Here is a 20,579-nt window from a genome sequence, read left to right as displayed (position 1 = left end):
GTTTCCCGAGGACGACACGGGATTCCGGGAGGAACTTGGGCCGGCCATTTCGTTTCTGTGCGGGCCTCGATTTCCTCCTCGGGATGCACCGAAGTGATCGGCTGTAGGCACGGCGGCGACAGTCATCACGGCGGCCGCTGGGCGTCGTCGACATTGTGCTTCGATGCGGCAGGCCATGTCCAGAGCCTCGGTCAAAGAGCGCGGATTGCTGCTGATGATAGGGACCTGGTATCCGGTCTCCCGGATCCCGTCGATAAAGCGTTGTACTATGATGCTGTTGTAAGTCGCGGGCGGTAACTCGCCCAGGGCGCATCTGCCTAAACGCTCCAGCTCCATTGCGAAGTCCTCGAAGGACTCTCGTGGTCCTTGCATCCGATTATGAAATTCGTGATAGCCGGCGTGCTTGCCGACTGTGAAATATTCGCGCATAGCGGCGGTTACGGCGTCATACGAGCGGAGTGTGGCCTCTGGGAGGGTGGCGTGAAAACGCTGGGCACGCCCTCGAAGGCTTGTATACAGCTTCCGGCACCTCTTTCTCTCTGACCAGTGGTATTCCTCGGCCATGTCATCTAAAAGGCGCTGAAATTCCGGCCAGGGACGGGTGCCGTCGAAGGTGGGCGGTAGTTCTGCGTCCGACACTTCCAAAATTCCCCAATGTGAGGTTAGGTCGCACGCTGTAGGCGGCGCAGAGATTGGTGCTGCACCTGGCCCGGTACCCATCCCTCGATGAAACACCTGCCGCGCCTGTCCGGAGTCCACGTTCGATGCCTCGACTACGCGCGGGGTGCTCGCAGAATGTCGATCGTCCCCGGCTGACGGCATGCTACCACAACGGAGGGCCTGCTGGCTGCCGTTGCTTCCAGAACGGTCACCCAGCATAGTCCTCTCAAAAGTCGCCCACATTTGCTCAAACTTCTGCTCCAGTTTAAGGTGGAGCGACTGATCCAACGCGTCCACTTTCTGCTCCATTCGCCGGAACGAGCGGTCGACGGCTCGGTCCACGGCGTCCATCGCTGCGACTCCTTCTCGCAGCTCTCCCTGTTTACCACCTTCGGGTGAGGCCTGACGGCGGTGGCGAGCGGAATTCTTAGGCATTTTCATAGGTCAGGGTTTTCGCAAACCCTAGTGACCCCACACCTGGCACCAATGTAACGAATTTTCTCTGTCGTGGTTGTTGTTGGGCCACAGGCAGAGTTCATTACGGAAAGCCGAGCGGAACTTTTTATTAGGTGTGGCTGCCTAGAACCCGGTCTGACCCACTCACTCGTCCAAATCTACACTTGGCCCCATGTGGAAAGGTGGTTATTACTTAGCTTTTCTTTATTGGTGATCAGACGCGTGCTTTTCCGGACACGTCCGTAAGAAGAAGAGAGGGAAATCGAGAGCGCTTAGAGAGACCAGGCATCCTGGCTGTCAAAAGCTCTCATAATTGCGCCTCTAAGGGATTTCGCGGTTTCTCGCGTTGCCAACGGTTACAAATATCGCGGATTATTCTAATCTAGCGGTTTTCGTTACAATATATACAACATCATTGAAAATTCCGCAAAATATATTGCTCGCTGATCCTCGTTTCAATCGATCAGAACGAATTCATATTATAATTCATGCTTGCCTTTTTTTTGAAATAATGTCTTCGAGATAAATTCATTTGGATAGCGTGTTGGCAACACTTCAGAACACCAAACTTGGTTGGGTCGTGTCTGGAGGGCTGCCGAGTGCGTCAACTCATACATAAGTCTGCCTTAGCTGCCATCGTCAAGGATCCTAGTAATCATTCTGATGATGACACACTTGCTGCCGTAGTATAGCCAGCTGCCTTCTTGGCTACAAGAGCAATGCAACAGCTCTCTTACGATAAGAGGAAATATTCACATGCTGAATCACAAGCGTTGCTGACCACATTGCGGAAAAGTTATTGGCCAATTGGAGGCCGCAAATTCATACCAAGTCGGTAGTTGCAGCTCCGACGAGAGAACAGACAAGAAAATAATTACGGCATATAATTGACCTATTCGTGCGTAAGTTATTATTGCTCAAGGGTGGCAAATTCGTTGTCTTCCCCATAAACAACATCTATCATATACATTTTTTGTCCGACTAGGAGTATGGCCTATAAAGCTATACGAACCAATAGGTAGAAAAACTATTAAAATAAATGCAAAGTGATTAAATTAGTTAATTTTCTGAAGAGATACCTAATAATTATACTTATAACAAGCGGGGCCGGTGAAATTGGTCTCGCCCCTTATTATTGTTTTATATAACCCCAGAGTGATAATAAAACGCAAATAATTTAAATTTCTATGTAATTTATTTAAATCTCATAAGTTGGAGCGATAAACAATAATTTTGGTTTATGTTCCGGTGCAAAAGTAAACAAAGAAAACAGACAATTGGCCTAGCGATTAATTGATTGTCATCGAAAAAGCTGACCGAACTGGGAACTGAATCCGCTTAAATCGAAATGGAAGATCATTTGGACTTATTGACTTCCTCTCTTTGAATAGTATAGAAGTATTTGGTTTCTTGACGGACAACCGCGTACCATTACAAAATTTGAGATGATTAAGATTCCGCAGCATGATTATGACTGAGCCAACCTTCAGCTGTAAATTATGCGGCGGAGTTCCTAGCACATTGAGCGAGTTCAAAAATTCGTCGGTTAGTTAGTCGCTTTACCTCGATGGTTACGCCGTCGACGGTTTTGTATGAATGCAGTTCTCCAGTGAATAATGGAATTCAAACTGTCGACATGCTTATTCTTCGTTGATAGTAGTGCTCGTTCACTAATACAATTAAGATTTTTATAATTTTGGGCAATGCCGCAGTTTTTAAATGATTAGTTTTGTAGTGGCGACTGAAGACCCTGAAAAATAAAGTTGGCTTAAAAGAATGCTACACTTTACGTGAGGTCTAAGCCAAGGGGCTATGCGGTAACGTAAAGAAAAGAAGGCTACCCATTATGTGAGTTTTAAGCATAGCTTTGCTAGTTTTAGAAATAACGTAAAGCTGGGTGTGAGGTAACGTAACAAAGCTTTAAGCAAGCTTGAATACACGTGCCGAATGCAAGAGCTACACTTCGCCCAAAACGCGTTTCGGGCAAATATAGCAGCGAGTGCTCATAAGATCTAATATTAGCTTACAATGCCAGTGACTCGCATTTTTGACTCGATTATTGGAAAATTTATTCCTTAAAGTGGCCGCTAAAAACATTAGCTTTAAGTGAGTATAGGAGTGCCCAAAGTTTTCGGCACAGTGTGTAACCCTTTTATTGTACAGATCAGGAAGGTGCAAAAAGTGAAGGCAGCGAAGCAGCGGCACGGCCAGTGCCAAAGGTTGAGGATAACTTTCGTAAATGGGAAAAATCTTGAGATTTGTATCAGAGCTCAGCCAGGGGGTAACTATTTAAAGGCAGTGTTCGTTATATGCTGTTCTTAAAATTAAGTCCCTGGGCAAGGGGCACCTCTAAACTGAGGGGCATGAATCGAAGGGGAGCACAAATCAGCAAATCACAAATCATCTGGTCAACAGCGCGGATGCGCAACCGATTTTCTGGCCAGTTTCATCGTCTGGAGGTACGATTCATTTTTTAAGTGTGAAAATTTGGTTATGTAAACGGGCAAATGACCCCTAGAGACCCCTGACCACGCGGGTTAACCTCTATTCGACCTAAGAGGTCTTAACCTCCTTAGTGAGAATCAGTGCAAGTTTTTAAAGAATATTAAATGGGGTTCAACCCTTTAAGCTCATTTTGGCCACTTCATTTTTTTCTGATTTCTCGACAAATTTGGTCTGGAACATTGAATCAATTTTTACCCAAAACTGCTGCTAAATTTTATATAACCTTACAATCATAAGTTAAAATTCTGTTTTTGCATAGCGATAGTAAAACAATGTAATGAAGATAGTGGCAAGTCGAACTTTAACCCTTTTAAGCTAATCATCGAGGGAGATCGATCTTCGCCGAAGGATAAATTGAGTGAGTTGTATACGCTGTTATTGTTTTGAATGACTACATATAAAGAAATCTAAGAAAATGATAATATTTAAATAGATGCAATTTGATGTACACTAAATGAAGAACCTATCGCAACAACTGAAATTAAAAAATCATAAAATTAAAAGTAATGAAGTCTCGTATTCCCAAATTTAAACAAGTTAAAGTAAAACAACATTTAAATTTTGGATTTAATTTAAACTGCAGAAAAGATGCTGAAATTTTTTTTTAATTTTTAAAATTTTTAAAACATTTACATACATACACATGCACCTCTTTTATATTTTACATTTTATTTTTAGCACATGCTTACCTTTTTTGTTAGCTTTAAGATTTATATTTACATTAAATTTGTTCTAATACTTTTCTAATATTATGGAAGCCTAAAAAAACCTTATATTTACCGACTTGTAGGATGACTCCACGATCGTAGGGTTCACAAAAGGAGTCACCAGAGCCATGCTCTTGCGGCAGGTGATCATAGGTTGGATAGCCATAAAGCGAGCACAGTAACATCCGTGTCACCGCAATGGTCTGATTTTCTCTCTGACTTTTCTTCTGTTTTCTCTACTTCCGCTTTTCTTCTATCTTTTGTTCTCGGGAAGAATTTTGTTTATCGTTCTTCCGGTTAACTTCTAGCTATTGTTTTGTCGCAGCACACTCATTTCTTGTCTTATTAATAACTATGTGTAGTCGTCGAACGAGATCTGGGTGAGCAAGACCACCACCCCCAAAGCCGACGAGCTAGAGCCGGAATTCAAAGCGTGCCCCAGCAGCTCAGATCTTCGAAAAACTCGGAAAACAATAAGGTTGCACGCTATAGTTTGAATTTATGAAATTATAACAAAAATATGAGTTTCATTAACATAAATTTTAAACAAAATCAAACAATTTTAATTTTACGAAAACATTGTCTCTTATAATTTTTTCATACAACCAATATTTCCATCGACATTTCAAAATAAAGATTTATAATGATTGATTTAAATTTTTTTTAACTATATAAATCTTAATTGCTCCATTAAATTTTTTTTACAAATTAAATTAAAAATTCAATTTCATAAGATCAACATCATTTTCGATATAAAAAAAAGAATTCTGTAAAAAACACAAAAGCCGTTATTTGAAGTTTGTTCCACGTGTTGATTACTTTTTTTGACCTTATAATCGCATGATTAAAATACCTTAAAATTAATTACCGAAAACTGCGCATTTCACGAGAGAAGTCTTATTTTGTGCGAAAAAGATGAAGTGATTAAATTACGTTTTGGACCTCAGAAGAAAAATAATTAAATTACTAAATGACTATTAAAAAATTATCTTTGGTCGCAGAATGGTGAAAATGTATGATTGAATTTACTTTTTTATGTTGTATCATAAAAAAACTAAAAATTTTGTCTAAGGGAAAAAAAAAAATTATTTTGGACTACCCCTAACATTTAGGGGGATGAAAAATAGATGTTGACCGATTTTCATAACTACACAATACGCTCACAAAATTTCATGAGAATGGGTTAAGCCGTTTTTAAAGGTATAGTAACGAAAACTGTGGCACGAGAATTTTATCTATAAGATTAACTAAAAGTTAATCATACCAAAGTATATAATAACATATCACCTTATATAACATTTAGTAAATGAAATAAGTTAACTTTACTTTAGTAAGTAAGTAAGTAGTAAGTAGCAACCTAGTACTTGAGCGAAAGGCCATTGCATCTGTGTTAGTGCTTAAAACAAAACAAAAAATATTTCAAGTTCTCTATTTTAATAATAGTAACATCTTCATCTGTTTCGTAGGTGGTAGTGCGGAATATCTGCCATGCCAATATCGACCCAGGGGACAAATCCGATATCAGAAGGTGTTTAGACGAACACTAATTTTTAGATATAAAATTATTGGGCTCCGTTCATATTTGTGTAAATGAACGAGAGTCATAAATTTAAATATGTAATCGAATATTTGACGTGGGTGCATGCTGTAGATGTAACTAAAGTACACACCACTTACCTCTTAAGATCCTATAATGAGTTCTTTAGTAGGGGATCGCAGATAAGGTCCATGCCGCTCCAGACGTTCAGATGTGCTAGTGCCTGGGACCTCGATCAGGCGGGGCTCTTTAGTTAGGCCTCGGGGTAGGTCATATATCTAGAAATCAGTTTCTTACAAAAACTCAACAAATTTTTATTTGGAGGCTTTTCATTTTGGTCAATCGAGCCTTCGACTTAGTTGGAATAACCTTGCAGTTTCCTCCTCTATGGTAAGGGACTCAGAGAAAGGCCAGCTCCTTTAAGCATAGCGAAGTCGCAGCTAAAAGGTAGCAAAAATAATTGTCTCTCGTTTCCCCTTTTATGGTAAGGAACAGATTATAAACTCAAAACAAAAGGATACAAAAGAGTCCTGCTTGTTTTAAAACAAAAATTTCCAGCAACTAGGTTGGTAAAAATAAATTTTTGTGGCCAAGAAATTGACAAAAATAAAAAATAAATAAAAATAAACCCCGCTGAAACTATTAAACTGATTAAAAAGTAGGTAGAGATCACAGAAACGAGTAGGCAGCTGTTAGAGTATCCAAGCTTCAGTTTTAGCTATATAAAGCAGTAAGACGAATTAGAAAAGGAATACATGCTTAATCACTCGACAATGTTTCGTATTGGAGAATTTAATCCCTACTATTGCAATAAAAACACTATGACGCTATGATGGCAGAATTTTATACTATTAAACAAAAAATAGACCGCGTGCTGCAGAAAACATATAAGACCGAGGCAGGAACCACAACTTTAGAAAAGGCATTAGATCAATTAGAAAATTACTTAAAAGAGACACTAATTGCAATTCAGGAGGATAAGGTAAAAACTTTTGATATTCGAATTAAAAAGATAAACTCTTTTTGGGAAAAACTTGAAAATTTAAAACAAGTCACCCAGATTGACGTACCAAATTGGAATTGGAACATGAAAAATAAAATTAAAAATATTGTGACAATTAAGGTAGATGTGACAAATCAAAAAATTGATGATTTGCCTACACTACCTAAAATACAGGTTCCAACATTCTTTGGAGATTCCAAAGATTGGGACCTATTTTACGAGTTTTTTAATGATCTCATTCATTTAAGTCCAACCCTAAAATTTAATTACCTAAAGAACTCGGTTAAGGGGGAAGTCAGGAACGTAGTTTCTCACCTGTTACTGGGGTCTGGGGATAATTATAAAGCCGCTCGGGAATTATTAAGCAAACGGTATAAAAATAAAAAAAAAAATCAGAACAGCTTAATAGGCTCCTTGAGCTTGATAATATAATTGTCAACTCAACGAAGAAATTAAGAATGTTTATTGACTCTATAATTGAGTCAATTCATATTATTAAATTAAAGGGACAAGTTTGAATTTTTAAACCAAAGAGTGAGTTTAATAAGCTCAGTTCAGGATGAAAATCCTTTAAGAGAAAAAATAGCTAGGAAATAAGTTTCCACTAGTAATTGTCCCATGTGCAAAGATTGGGGACACACAGTGGTACGCGGGGTTACAAATAAACCCCTATCAAGAAAACTATGAAAATTTTAAAGCTTTGATCGATAGTGGATCACAAAGCACAAATTTTTCAGATGAATCTTCGCAAATTCTAAAATTGAGGAAAATTAGATCTCAAACACAAATTAGTGGGGTATCTTCCACAGAAAAATTCTCAAATAAAAATAAAAATTGAAGCAATAATACTCCCAAAATTAACTAAAGCTCTTCCAGTCAACATCGTTAATACTGACAAGAAAAAATTGACGAATTATGAATTAGCTGACCCCGATGTTAAAAAGCCAGGTCGCATCAATCTTATTATTGGAGCAGGTTTATGCACTCACATTCTACAGAATGGAGTTATAAAGATAGTTGGGCTGATTTCGGGTGGATTGTTTCTGGGTGTTAAATCCCAAGGAAGGGAAACAATTATAGCAACAACGTTCGAATTAAATGATTTGGATCGATTATGGAAGTTTAGGAAGAAGACAAAAACGATATCGAGTCGGAAATATGTGAATAAAAATTTACTAAGGCTACAAAAAATGAGGATACATTGAGATACATTGTCTTAATTCCATTTAAGGAATTAATTTTTTTTTATTTTTTATATTCAATGCATAATATCTTAAGAATATTGTGTCAAAACTTCAAATGTCTTGAAAAATTGCAAAAAGCAAAATTGACGAAGTTATGAGTATTTTTAAACCTGCCCAATTTTCGCTTTAAACTGGATATTTTTTGTGTTTAAAACTCCCACAACTCACGTTTTCAAAGTCGGTGCCAATCATAACTTAAAAACTACTGCACCGATCCTTTTGAAATTTTAAATACTATTTCTGTACATATTTTGCGAGGCAACGATTTTCGATGATCCGGCACCGAGCTATGATTGGCACCGCAATTCAACTTTTTTTCGACACGTCCAAAAATTGCTACCATTGCCATATTTTTGAATCTATATATATAAAAATGCTCTGTTCGTGTCTACTTCCTTCATAGACTTAAAAAGTTCTGAACCGTTTAAGCCCAAATTTTGACACAACATGCGTTGAGGTTCCAACTCGGTTATTGTCTACTTTTGATGTTGATAGCTTATCTGCGTTTGCGAATATATCAGTTTTTTTTCGCGTTTCCCCGTGCCCCTACTGCCGCGCCCTCTACAGGCATCTGAATCGAAGCATTTCCTGTCAAACATCCTAAAAATATTGAAACAAGAAATAGGAGATTAAAATTTTATATTTTTGTTCAGTTTCAGTAAGAAACGAAGTCATGCCACCCCAGAAGTTGAGTTTGGGTCGTCGTACTCGCAATATTCTTGGACGTTGATGCACTAAGGTCAGTACATACAAGTGGCCCGTATGACACCAGGCACGTGCCTGTTTGGGTTAGGTGTTAGTAGGCGCGATGGAAAATATAGGACAGAATACGAGGAAAATTGACTACCGGCGTGCTGCCAGATTGTTAGCTTGCATGCTTACTAAGTATGTTAATATCAAAGATTTTAATTTGGGAAGGGAATCTACGTTAGAGATTAGTGTGTACAAATCATTATAATTTGCACATAACACTCTAAAAGGTTCATGCAGTTCAAAGGAGGTCCTACAGTGGCGCAACACTAATGGGATATAGGATCTAGTGGTTCTACATGGTACATGGAAATTAAGCTGACCCAACAAGTCAGCACTTTCCACATCACCATGGATAAGGTTAAAAATAAAGGTTATCCCTAGCATCGTTCTACGATTGGCTAAGGACGGCAAGTTTATTAATAGGAGTCTACTAGAGTAGGAAGGTAATCTTTGGTTTGCATCCCAATTTAAACCGCGTAGAGCGAAAAGTAAAAAGTTCTTTTGAACCGACTCAATGCGTTTACTATGGACGCCGTACTGAGGGCTCCAAACGCAGCATCCATATTCTAGGATAGGACGAACTAAGGAAGTATATATGGATTTAGTAACATAGGGGTCATTGAATTCCTTCGACCACCGTTTAATAAATCCAAGCACACCCCTGGCCCTATTCACCATAGACGAAATATGATCAATAAAGTCAAGTTTTGGGTCCAAGCGGACGCCCAAATCGTCAACTGTATTAATTCTTTCCAAAGAGCAGCCGTTCAGCGTGTAAGTAGCAAGCTTAGGAGCGACGCGAGAGAATGTCATTAGCTTGCATTTCGAGCCATTTAAGTTTAATAAGTTTACACGGCACCAAGTTTGAAAATTATTAAGATCAGTTTGTAAATCCGACTGGCAGGCAACGTCATTGTATTGCACGCAAAGCTTGACGTCATCCGCCTACATAAGTACTCTGGAGTTAGTCAAGACTTTGGGCAGGTCATTTATGAACAATGTAAACAATAAGGGTCCCAAATGGCTTCCTTGCGGGACACCAGATGTAACCCTTAGAATATTGGATAAATTATTCTTAAAGAGGACCTTTTGCGTCCTGCCATTCAAATAACTAGAGATCCAATTAAGAAGATCACTTGGAAAACCCATTGAATCGAGTTTTCTAACGAGGAGAGAATGATTAACAGAGTCAAATGCTTTACTGAAATCAGTATAGATTACATCTGTCTGACAATTATTATGGAAGCCCTTTATAATATAGGAAGAGAGCTCCAAAAGATTTGTTGTTGTTGATCTTCGCTTAATAAAACCATGTTGACATGGCGAAATAACCGATCTACAAAGGTGCTGTAAATGAGGGGTGATAATATTTTCAAATAATTTTGGGATGGCCACCAATAGCAGTTTTTTTGCGCCTAGGAGACTCATTTAATAGCGTAAGGCTATTAAATTGGGTGTCCAGCGCCAAGAACATATCAAGAGTTTTACGAAAACTCGTTAAAATGCCCTTAAAACCACTTTTGGTTTGCCGCATGAAAGACGTCATTTCCCTTTCTACATCGCGACAGGCCTCACAGCAGTAACGCAGGCCGATGTTTTTCCTTACATCGTCCACCGTCCGAGCTGCAACTCCAATACACTTGGCGTGCATGACGTTGTCGCACAGCCAGCAGCCGATTGTAAGGTCACCTGCAGCAATTGCCTTTTTGCAGGTTTTAACAGAACAGACAATGTTTGAGGACATTATAGCGACTTACCACTGTACTTTCAATTGAAAAAAAAAGAACAACAGAGTTATGAAGAAAGAAGCGAGAGCGGGAGAGCGTAATAGATTAGATAAGATAAGAAGTGCAGCGGCACAACTTAAGCGAGAGAGTTGGAGAGCGTGGGAGATAAATAGATGAAACGTTTAGCTGTTGCGACGGCGCAAACAAAAGCTAAACGAAGAAGGCACAAAAAGGAATTCAAAAAATGCAAAAGCTAGCACTAGCAGCACAACTAAATTGGAGAATAAAACCAATTATATACACAAAATTAGGATAGCTGCATGCACACGAGAAGTGAACGGGAAGTTATAAACACAAATTAGAAAATTTAAGTTAACCCCGGTGGTTAGATTGAAACTTTAACACAAAACGAGAGCGCAAGAAAAAAACACGTCCGTTCACTTGGAAAGACGTAAGATTACGAATATGACTGACGAAGAGCGGGCCTCCATCCGAGAGACTGAGCGGCTGAGAGCAATGCAGATGCACAACGCGGATTCAGCAGAAAGACGAGCAGATAGGCTTAAGAGAAGACGATTGAGAGTTAGGCAGTCGCGTTCTGCAGCAATCGATTTGATTCACTCTCAAAATAATGAACGCGACAGGGCAAGGGTAGCTGAAGCGCGTTTAAAGCTTGCAGAAGATCAAAATCTGCAATACAATCGTCTTGCATTCCGATATAACACAACTGTTGAATCGAATCGAATCGCAATGTCGTTATTGGCCGGATGCATCGGGTGTGCACATACTGTCAGGCTCTCAAATTCAAAAACGAACCAAAAGAATTGTGTTGCGCTTCCGGGAAAGTGAAATTACCTCAACTTGAAGTACCACCAGAGCCTCTATTCGCTGGATCTACTGCTGAATCGAAGCATGTCCTGTCGAACATAAGGAAATACAACTCTTGCTTCCAAATGACGTCATTTGGTGCTGAAATTATAAATGCGCAATTCATGCCAACTTTTAAAATCAAAGGACAAATCTATCACAAAGCAGGTTCCCTGCTTCCGTTCCTAGACAGCGAACACAAATTTCTTCAAATGTACTTCATTGGTGATGATGGAGATGAAGTAGATGCCCTTTATGGAATCAATACCTCGCTGAAGAGGCACATTATTTCGCAGCTACAGAAGCTTTTTCACGAAAGGAACAATTTGGTGCGTTTGTTCAAAACAGCAATCGATATGATGCCTTCGGATACCCATAAAATTGTCATTCATGCAGACAAAACGCCTGCTGGAGAACATATCAGGAGATATAATGCTCCAACTATAGACGAAGTGGCAATTGTCTTAGTCGGGGATCAGTTCCAACTTCGAGATATTATTCTCCATCGACGAAACGATCGATTGGTAAACGTCGCAGAAACTCACCGTTGTTACGATGCTTTGCAGTATCCACTCATCTTCTGGGATGGTGCCGATGGATACCATTTCAATGTGAGGATCGTAGATCCAGTCAATGGTGTAGAAACGAATAAAAAGTGCAGCGCGATGAACTTGTACTCATACCGATTAATGGTTCGGAGGACCGAAGACTATATATATATATATATATATATATATATATAAATATATATATATAAATATATATATATATATATCCATTTGCGGGATGCTGTGATGAATGAGCGTAATACAACCAACGTTGGAAAGCTCTCGATTTTGACATCCTCATACATATGTAGTCCACGCCACATGCAGCAATATGCTCAAGATGCCATGGCATATGTTCGTTGCCACGGCCGTCCAGACTTACTTATTACCTTCACATGCAATCCAGCATGGGACGAGATAGTGCAGCTGTTATTTCCTGGACAATCGCCTAGGGATAGGCAGGACATCACAGCCCGTGTTTTGTGACAAAAGCTCAAGTCACTGATGGATTTCATTGTGAAACATGGAGTTTTTGGATCTGTGCGGTGCTGGATGTATTCAGTAGAATGGTAGAAGAGAGGATTGCTGCATGCGCACGTACTGATTTGGCTGTATGATAAAATTACTCCAGGCGAAATTGACGATGTGATATGCGCTGAGATTCCCCGGGCACAGGTCGATACGGATTTGCATGCAGTTGTCATCAAGAACATGATCCATGGCCCATGTGGTACCCTCAACCCAAGTTCACCATGCATGGTAGACGGGAAGTGTTCCAAGCGATATCCTCGAGCATTTGCAGCCAACACCGTAACAGGAGACGATGGATATCCTCTGTATAGGAGACTGTCAACTGAAGATGGCGGGACTTCGGGAACTTTAAACATGAGAATTGGTGATATTGAGGTAGACAATCGTTGGGTGGTTCCATACTCACCCCTATTGTCAAAATCATACAAAGCGCACATCAACGTAGAATATTGCAATTCCGTGAAATCGATTAAATATATCTGCAAGTACATGAATAAAGGCAGCGATAATGCAGTTTTTGGTGTTTAGGCAGAAAATGGTGACAGCAATACAGTACGAGTTGTCGATGAAATCTCTCAATACCAGGCTGGAAGATAAATAAGCAGCAACGAGGCTGCATGGCGAATTTTTTCGTTCCCAATTCATGAACGCTATCCAGCTGTAGTTCACTTGGCAGTCCATTTGGAGAAAGGTCAACGTGTTTATTTCACAGAACTAAATATGCAAGAAAGAGTCCTGAATCCGCCTGCGACAACTCTGACTACCTTCTTCACCTTATGCCAGGAAAATGCTTTTGCCAGAACCTTGATGTATTTAGAAGTGCCCTCTTATTACACGTGGAATGCCACTAAAAAAGTGTTCGCGGCGAGGAAAACGAGGCGAGCCCGTCGAAGGACAACCTGGCATCTTCAAAGAGAATACAATCGGTAGACTCTATACAGTGCATCCTAATCAAGATGTTGGTGAATGTGGCCGGTCCCAGGTCTTTCCATTATTTGAAAAATCTCAACGGCATCACTAATGCGTGCAACCACAATATGCCACAGTGAAACGTGGCAGGGTACAGCTAGTATATATATATATATATATATATATATATATATAAAAAATAAGAAAGTCGTGTTAGGTACACCAATTACTCAAGAACGGCAAAACAGATTTGGGTGAAAATTGGTAGGGAAGTAGCTTAGAGCCAGGAGACGGACATGAGATACTGTTTATCCTATTCGACAGAAAAGCGGGAAACTCATCGCTGATATATAGCATTTACTACAAACCAATATATCAAGTAGAAGCTTCCTAACATTTCAATTGGAAACAACAAAATAAATAATGTGTATGCATTTGTCTTTAAGGCGGTAAGTTGAAATGTGTTAATTATTTTGATCGTGCATTTGATGTTATAGTCCAAACATTATCACCAACAAGGGTATTCGCAGAACTTAAGCGAGAAAAGACAAATATAATAAGAGAAAATGCCCATTGAGACAACGCGTGAGGACGTGAAGATAGTTGGCATCATACATTGAGAGCTACAGTGATGATGAAAAGTTATATATTGGACCAATGACGACAATATGCCGATATTGCAATGCGTTAACGTTAAAAAAAACACGGCTGAATTATGCTGCGCAAGTAGAAAAGTTAAGCTGGACCCATTACTTTTTAAATATAAAACAAAAAAATTTTTTTTTTTGGATCCCAAGATGGATTAACTCAAACCGTTCTTCAATTATTCAGATTCACGGGTTTTCTAACGCCTCTGGAAAGCCATATGCTGCAGTAGTCTATGCTGAAGTAGGACAGAATGTAAATATAAAAGCTAGCAAGAGTAGAGTCAAGACAATTCCTAAACTGAAGCTATGTGGAGCTCATTTGCTTAGTGACGCATCGCAGAAGCCATGGTACTCAACTTTTATATCTGGCTGATACTGGACCCATCTCGGAACACGGATCTGGCTGAGGTCGGAATATTCAAGGAGGAACGATCGCCACCTCTGAATCATTTCGCTAGGAAGCGTATCGTCCCAGCTTAGATCTTGCAGCATGATGATTTTGGAGCGCACGATGAATGGAGCAAGACATCCAGCAGGATTAAATAACCTCGCAATTTGGGAAAAAACCTCGAAACTGCTACGAAACTTTCAGCTTTCCTATACTTCCCAGTGACTCCATCTGGTAGGCACCAAAGTGGTGAAGTCTGATGTGGTTTAGTGCTGGGCAGAAGCAGAGCAGATGTTCCGGTGTCTCTTGCTCTGTAGGTTGCTTACAGCTTCTACAGATTGCATTATATGGCAGTCCCAACTTCATTGCGTGCGAACGGATCGCCCAATGTCCCGTGGTGAGTGCCATGAACCTGCTAATATCCCGCTTGCTGTTAGATAGCAGTTCACTGGTTCGTTTCTTGTCGTACCTCGGCCAACATTCCCTTGACCTTCTGTTATCGCTCTTACTTTGCCATTCTTTATTACCTATCTGCTTAAAGTGGTCATGGATCCTTGTCTGGATCGCGTTAGGGAGATCGGTATTTCGAAGTCTGAACTTAGGCCTGCCGAGCCTGCACGGGCTAGTTCGTCTGCCTTCTCATTTCCTGGGATCTCGTTTTGTCCCGGCACCCATGTTAACGTACCTGACTTTTGTCAGCAAGTCTATTAAGGGCCTTCTTGCATTCTGCCACTAGTCGTGAGTTCTTTTTCACGGCAGATAGGGATTATATAGCCGCTTGGCTATCCGAGTAGATTCGTACTCTGTTGGCCCTGAGGTCCTGCCCTAAGGAAAGTTCGACTGCTTCCCTTTTGGCTAGTAACTCAGCCAGAAAGACCGTCGCTGAGTTAGAGAGATTGAAAGCCCTTTCAATTCCCCAAATTTCAGCGTAGATCCCACACCCTACGCCGCAGCTCATTTTTGAGCCATCGGTGTAGAGGGACACCTGATTCTCCACTACTACTTTGCCACTACTCCAGTCTTCCCTTGATGGGTATGAGGTCGAGAATGCGTTCTCGAAGTTCATCTCCGCGATCATGTAGTCGGTCTTAACGTCTATGTTAATGCCGCTGCTCCCAAGGATCTTGCCGTGCCCGGCGCCTTATTCCCTCCAGCAATTGCTTGCCTTCAGTCTTACTGCGCTCTGTGCTGCAATGTCCTTCACGAACAGTTCAATCGGCATTATATTCAGGATAGCGTTGAGAGCAGCTGCGGGGCATGAGCGCAATGCACCCACGGCCCCCGCACTCGCTGTCCGTTGTATCCTTGTCAGCTTCGTTCTGTTGTAAGCGCTAGTTAGTGCCGGCCACCTTACTAGGGCTCCGTATGTTAGTATTGGCCGTACAACTGCTGTGTAGAGCCATAAAATTATCTTTGGGTGCAGTCCCCATTTCTTCCCAAAAATTTTCCTGCAGGAGTGAAATGAAATGCTTGCTTTCCCTACTCTTTCTGCAATGTTTTCTTTCCATGAGAGCTTTTTATCCAGAACTACTCCTAGATACTTCGCTCGATCCGCTAGTTTTAGCTCCATGTCGTTTATACTGGGCATGTTGAAGGGTGGTATCTTAGTTCTACGTGTGAAGAGCATAAGCTCTTTCTCTTATATAAGCTCTTTCTTACTTAGTCTGCAGGTTTTTACCCATTTATTTATTTGACCTAGCGCACCCGTCATTATTTCGCTAATAACGTCAGGGTATGGTCCTGATACTAGCAGTACTACGTCGTCTGTGTATGCACCTGTTTTAAATCCACCCGTATTGAGATCTGTCAATATGGTTTTCATATATGTGAGCCACAGTAGGGGCGATAATATCCCGCCCTGAGCTGTGCCTCTCTTCGCAGTCCGCGTGAGGTGAGTGCCACTCAGTTCGGCTGTCATCGTTCTGTCACTCTCTGATGCCTCTCTCAATACCTAACAAGTTGAGGGAGCCCAGGATAGATTCGGGGTTCACGGTGTTGAACGCGCCTTCGATGTCTGGGAAGGCTGCCATCGTGTATTGCTTGTGTTGGAATGTCTTCTCGACATGATGTACAACTACGTGTAGCACTGTTTCCGTTGATTTTCCTTTGCGGTACGCATGCTGCGCATCCGAGAGTTTATGTCCCTCTAGAGACTCCCGGATGTGGACGTCCAGGAACTCTATAGTGTCTTCAGGGCGAAGGAGGTGAGACTTATCGGTCTATAATCCATTGCTAGGACATGCCCACTTCTGCACGGTTTCGGTATAAAAATGACTTTTGCCTCCCTCCACAGAAGTCAAAAGAATCTATTGCCCACTGAATTCGCTCAGTGGTAATGATGTCTTTCGTAAGCGTGTCCATTTGAGCGTTCGTTCCCTCCTCGGGTTCTGAGCTCACTCTTTGGCTTCCTGGGAAGTGGGTGTCAACTAGTAGCTCTAGTGACTCCTAAATTGTCGTCGTATCAGAGCCGTCTGCTCTGCTGATCAGGGTAGGGCTTATGTGCCCCTTGGCAAGAATTTTGCTTACTCTCGCCGTGTACTTTATGCCTTCTAAAATTTACCTATGATCTAAGAAGGAATGTTCTGTCGATACCCTCCAGTTCTAGACTCTGTAATTATTCTGTTCTATTTGTAAGGTGAGATCTAACACCTCTTCCCAACCTTGAAAATTTTCCCTGCTCGGAAAGATGAAAGTCGGCGTATTACCCTTATTACATATCGTAACATTTCTCTAAAGAATATTGTCAAAGAGTGACTCACCTCTTTCGTTTGTCTCCGAACTCCCCCCGAGCGCGTGCCTCGCATTCGCATCACACCCGATCACCAGGGTCGTCTTCATCACTTCCGCCCATTGCAGCAGCTTGACTACCGGCTCAGGCGGGGCCGGCTCGTCATGGGCCATGTAAGCCTATGATATGGTGACTCCGCTCCCATCCCCCGCCACGAATCTGGCCACTGCTAGGTCAGGTGTGCTGAGATTGGGACAGAGAAGAGCATTAAAATGATTCTTTATCACAATGCAAGCTCTCGACCTACCATTCGAGTTTGTGCACAGTAGTGTGTAACCTTGGATACTCAGTCCAGCGACTTGCCCGTCCCTGGTCCAAGGCTCCTGTATCAAACCGATGTCGATATCCCTCTCCCTTAGAAAGATCGTGAGTTTTGCTGAAGCGTGCGAGCTGCGCTTCAGGTTAATTTGCACGATTTTCGACATCGATGTTGGTGGGGGTGGCGTCAGGAGATTTGTCGACGATGACCATGTCATCCAACAGTTTGTTGGTGTCATCGACCTCCTACAATATCTCGTCCGGCTCGGCCAAGAAGACCTTTATCTCGGCCTTCCTGATTCCGTACCGGACCATGTGGTCTTTGGCCTCCAGCTGAGGCAGAAAGCGCTGGTTTATCATCAGGAGAAAAGATTGGCTCACCTTCATCTCCAGTTCAGCTCCGAGGATGGTCCAGTCCTCTTTATGGATGTCTGGGTTTTGGGCCCTCAGACAGGCAATCACCCTGGCTTGGTCGGTTTGCCCCTTTGGTAACCAGGTGCGAGCTCTGGGTCTCCTTGGGATCTCCCTGGCGTGGATTAGCCTAATCTTAAGGCCAGCCCATGTGTCGCTGATCTTAGCCAGACACTCCGCCAGGAAGCTTCGAGAGAACCCGTCGTCACACCTGATGACCCGGTGCCCCCTGACCACGTCTGCGCAGTCGAAGGAGAGGATGGGACAGGTCGGCATGCTAACCAACCTGTCGGTTACCATGTCGGTCAACTTGGCCTCGACCTCCTCCCACTTCTCCGACAACGCAACCGTCGTCATTGAGCCCGTCCACCAGAGCCATAGCCAGATTGTCTCTGGCCACCTCGCTAAATTTATTTGCCTTGCTGACAAAGTTAGTCGCTCGCGGACCCTGTGGGTCCTTCGCTTTCTTAGGTGCGCTTTCGCTCACTTCCTGTGAGCGAATTCGCTTCGCCTTCGAGGGCTGGAACGCCGTCGGGTTTGCCGCTTTGTATTGCTCGAATTCCGCGATCTCCGCAAGGAATTTGGCCTTGTCCTCGGCATCCCAAGGGTCGGTCTTGCCCTCAGCCTCGTTCTTGGCTATCTTGCCGAGAAGGAAGCGGGCTCTATTGACCCTTGCTCGTCTCTGATGGTGAGAAATTTTCGCCGTCTCTGAGGTGGTGCCCAGCTGAACCCCACCTGTGTGTTTCGATTGGGGAGTGCCACTCGCCCTCCCCTCGGATTGCGACTCTTCTTCGTCGGCCTCCGATACAATGTGAGATGCCGCGACCAATCTCGGCCTCAGCATCTCCTTCTCGTCCTTTGTTGACAGTTTTTGGGGCTTATCCTCTCCCGGGAGTTCCAAAGCTCGGTTTGATGTATTCATTGCATTTCATGAACGCCCGCATTGCTCGTCCCGGCAAGCGCAGCGAGCCAGAAGGGGTTTTGGGCTTTGAATAAGGGTCGACCGCAGCTTCGGCCCAAAGCTGCGGCAAGGCAACTTACGACCCAGTGTTGCTTGGCCCTGGGAAGGCTCCATGCAGACACAGCTGGATTAACCCCTCAGCCGCAGCACACACCGGACTTGATGGGAGACTGTTTTAAGACTTGCGAAGGTCCGCCCGACTTCAATTGGTCAGCATCCCCGGTCGAGCCTCGACTGGGGACCTGCTTCCAGCCGCCCTCGCTTGGAGAGTATAGTCGCACTACCAATGGTGTACACAGTTACGGCAGATGGCACAGTCATCCGTTGATCCCCCTGTGCACCCTATCGGCTGACGGCCAATAGAATTCATACTTTCGGCATCGATGTCGAGGAGCTCGCTATGAAGGAGGGGCTCGACTGGAATATACTCCAAGATGCTCATGTGGTTGACAGTCCACTTCCTTAACGGAAAACACGCGGACTTAAGTATCTCTTGTAACTCTTGGATTGAGGCATGGGCTTCGTTTATGGAGCCATATATATTCTGTTTTATAATTCGGCTGGCCTTTGGAAATGGCCTTTGGATCTCATCTGCTAGCTGTTGCAGCACTCGAATCGCGAGGAAAGGCGCGCAGTTGACACCAAAGGTAACCGTTTGCAACTCGAAGTCTCGGATATCCCCTTCCTTATTTCGGAACACAAATTCTTTAAAAAGGCATATGCTTCGGATCGACCCAGATTTGACGGATTATTTTTGTGATGTCTTCACTAAATACGTATTGGAAGTACCGCCATTTCTGAATCTGGATAGTTAAATCGTATTGCAGGACTCGGCCTGCATGAAGAATATTATTTAAGCTGGTTCCATTTGCAGACGGATCGGAGGCGTTAAATACAATGCGAACGCCGACGTGTCATCGGGTTTAAATACCGAACGATGTGGAAGATAGTAGGTAGGAGAACTATGAGATTGGCCCCATAATTGTAGACCCGGTTTGGTAGGGGAGCGTACTGCAAAATTTTAAAGTCTCGTTGACTTTGCCGAAACCGATTGGCTTAGCCGTTTTCAAAGTCGGGGACTTGAGTTTGGATGTTGCGGAATGTCAACTTAATAATCTTGAATAGACGCTCGGAAATGAACGTCGCCTCTGATCCCGAGTCTATTATGGCTCGTCCTTGGTATTTCGTACCCAAATGGCACACTTCGTGCCCAGCAGAACGGCTGTGGTCCCGAAGGCGAAGTAATTTTGCTCTGTTGATGTGCTCGTAGATGCATTACGGCTGGAGGGTCTGGAGGGTGCAGTGGGCGAGGTAGAACTCGCATGGTGGGAGCTTAGGGGCCGCGATGCAGCAGCGTATGATGCCTCCCCTTACAAGTAAAACAGCTGTTTGTGCTTGACCAATCACGAAGCTGATGGCCTCTCGCGAAACAATTCAGACATAGTTGCATAGTCGCGTCGACTGACATTTGGATGATGCTCCTTGGAGCATAAGTCACACCCTCTCTGTTTGGTGCTAACCTTTGTCTTGAAGGATTAAAGCTTTTTTGGAACTATCTGAATCAGTTTCCTATCCTCGATGGCCTCAAATGTCCGATTTTATTATGAGTGTTTATTTCCTCCAAAGTTGGTATTACAGGTTTCGAAGAGAGGGACTGTTCCCATAAGGACAGGGTGACC

At 42.7% G+C, this 20,579-nt stretch overlaps 1 long non-coding RNA gene and 1 pseudogene across 1 annotated transcript in view; one reads left to right on the top strand and one right to left on the bottom strand.

Moving 5' to 3' along the window:
• Positions 1 to 20,579, top strand: part of LOC147644567 (uncharacterized) — a 91,219-nt gene that overhangs the window by 43,788 nt on the left and 26,852 nt on the right. The gene's annotated exons all lie outside the window — the stretch shown is intronic.
• Positions 17,673 to 19,342, bottom strand: LOC147644569 (uncharacterized; annotated as a pseudogene).

Source organism: Drosophila serrata, unplaced genomic scaffold, assembly GCF_035046125.1.
Source record: "Drosophila serrata isolate PLE 108 unplaced genomic scaffold, ASM3504612v1 contig_155, whole genome shotgun sequence".
In the NCBI taxonomy this organism is placed as follows: Eukaryota; Metazoa; Arthropoda; class Insecta; order Diptera; family Drosophilidae; genus Drosophila; species Drosophila serrata.
This window is presented reverse-complemented; position numbering and strand designations above follow the sequence as displayed.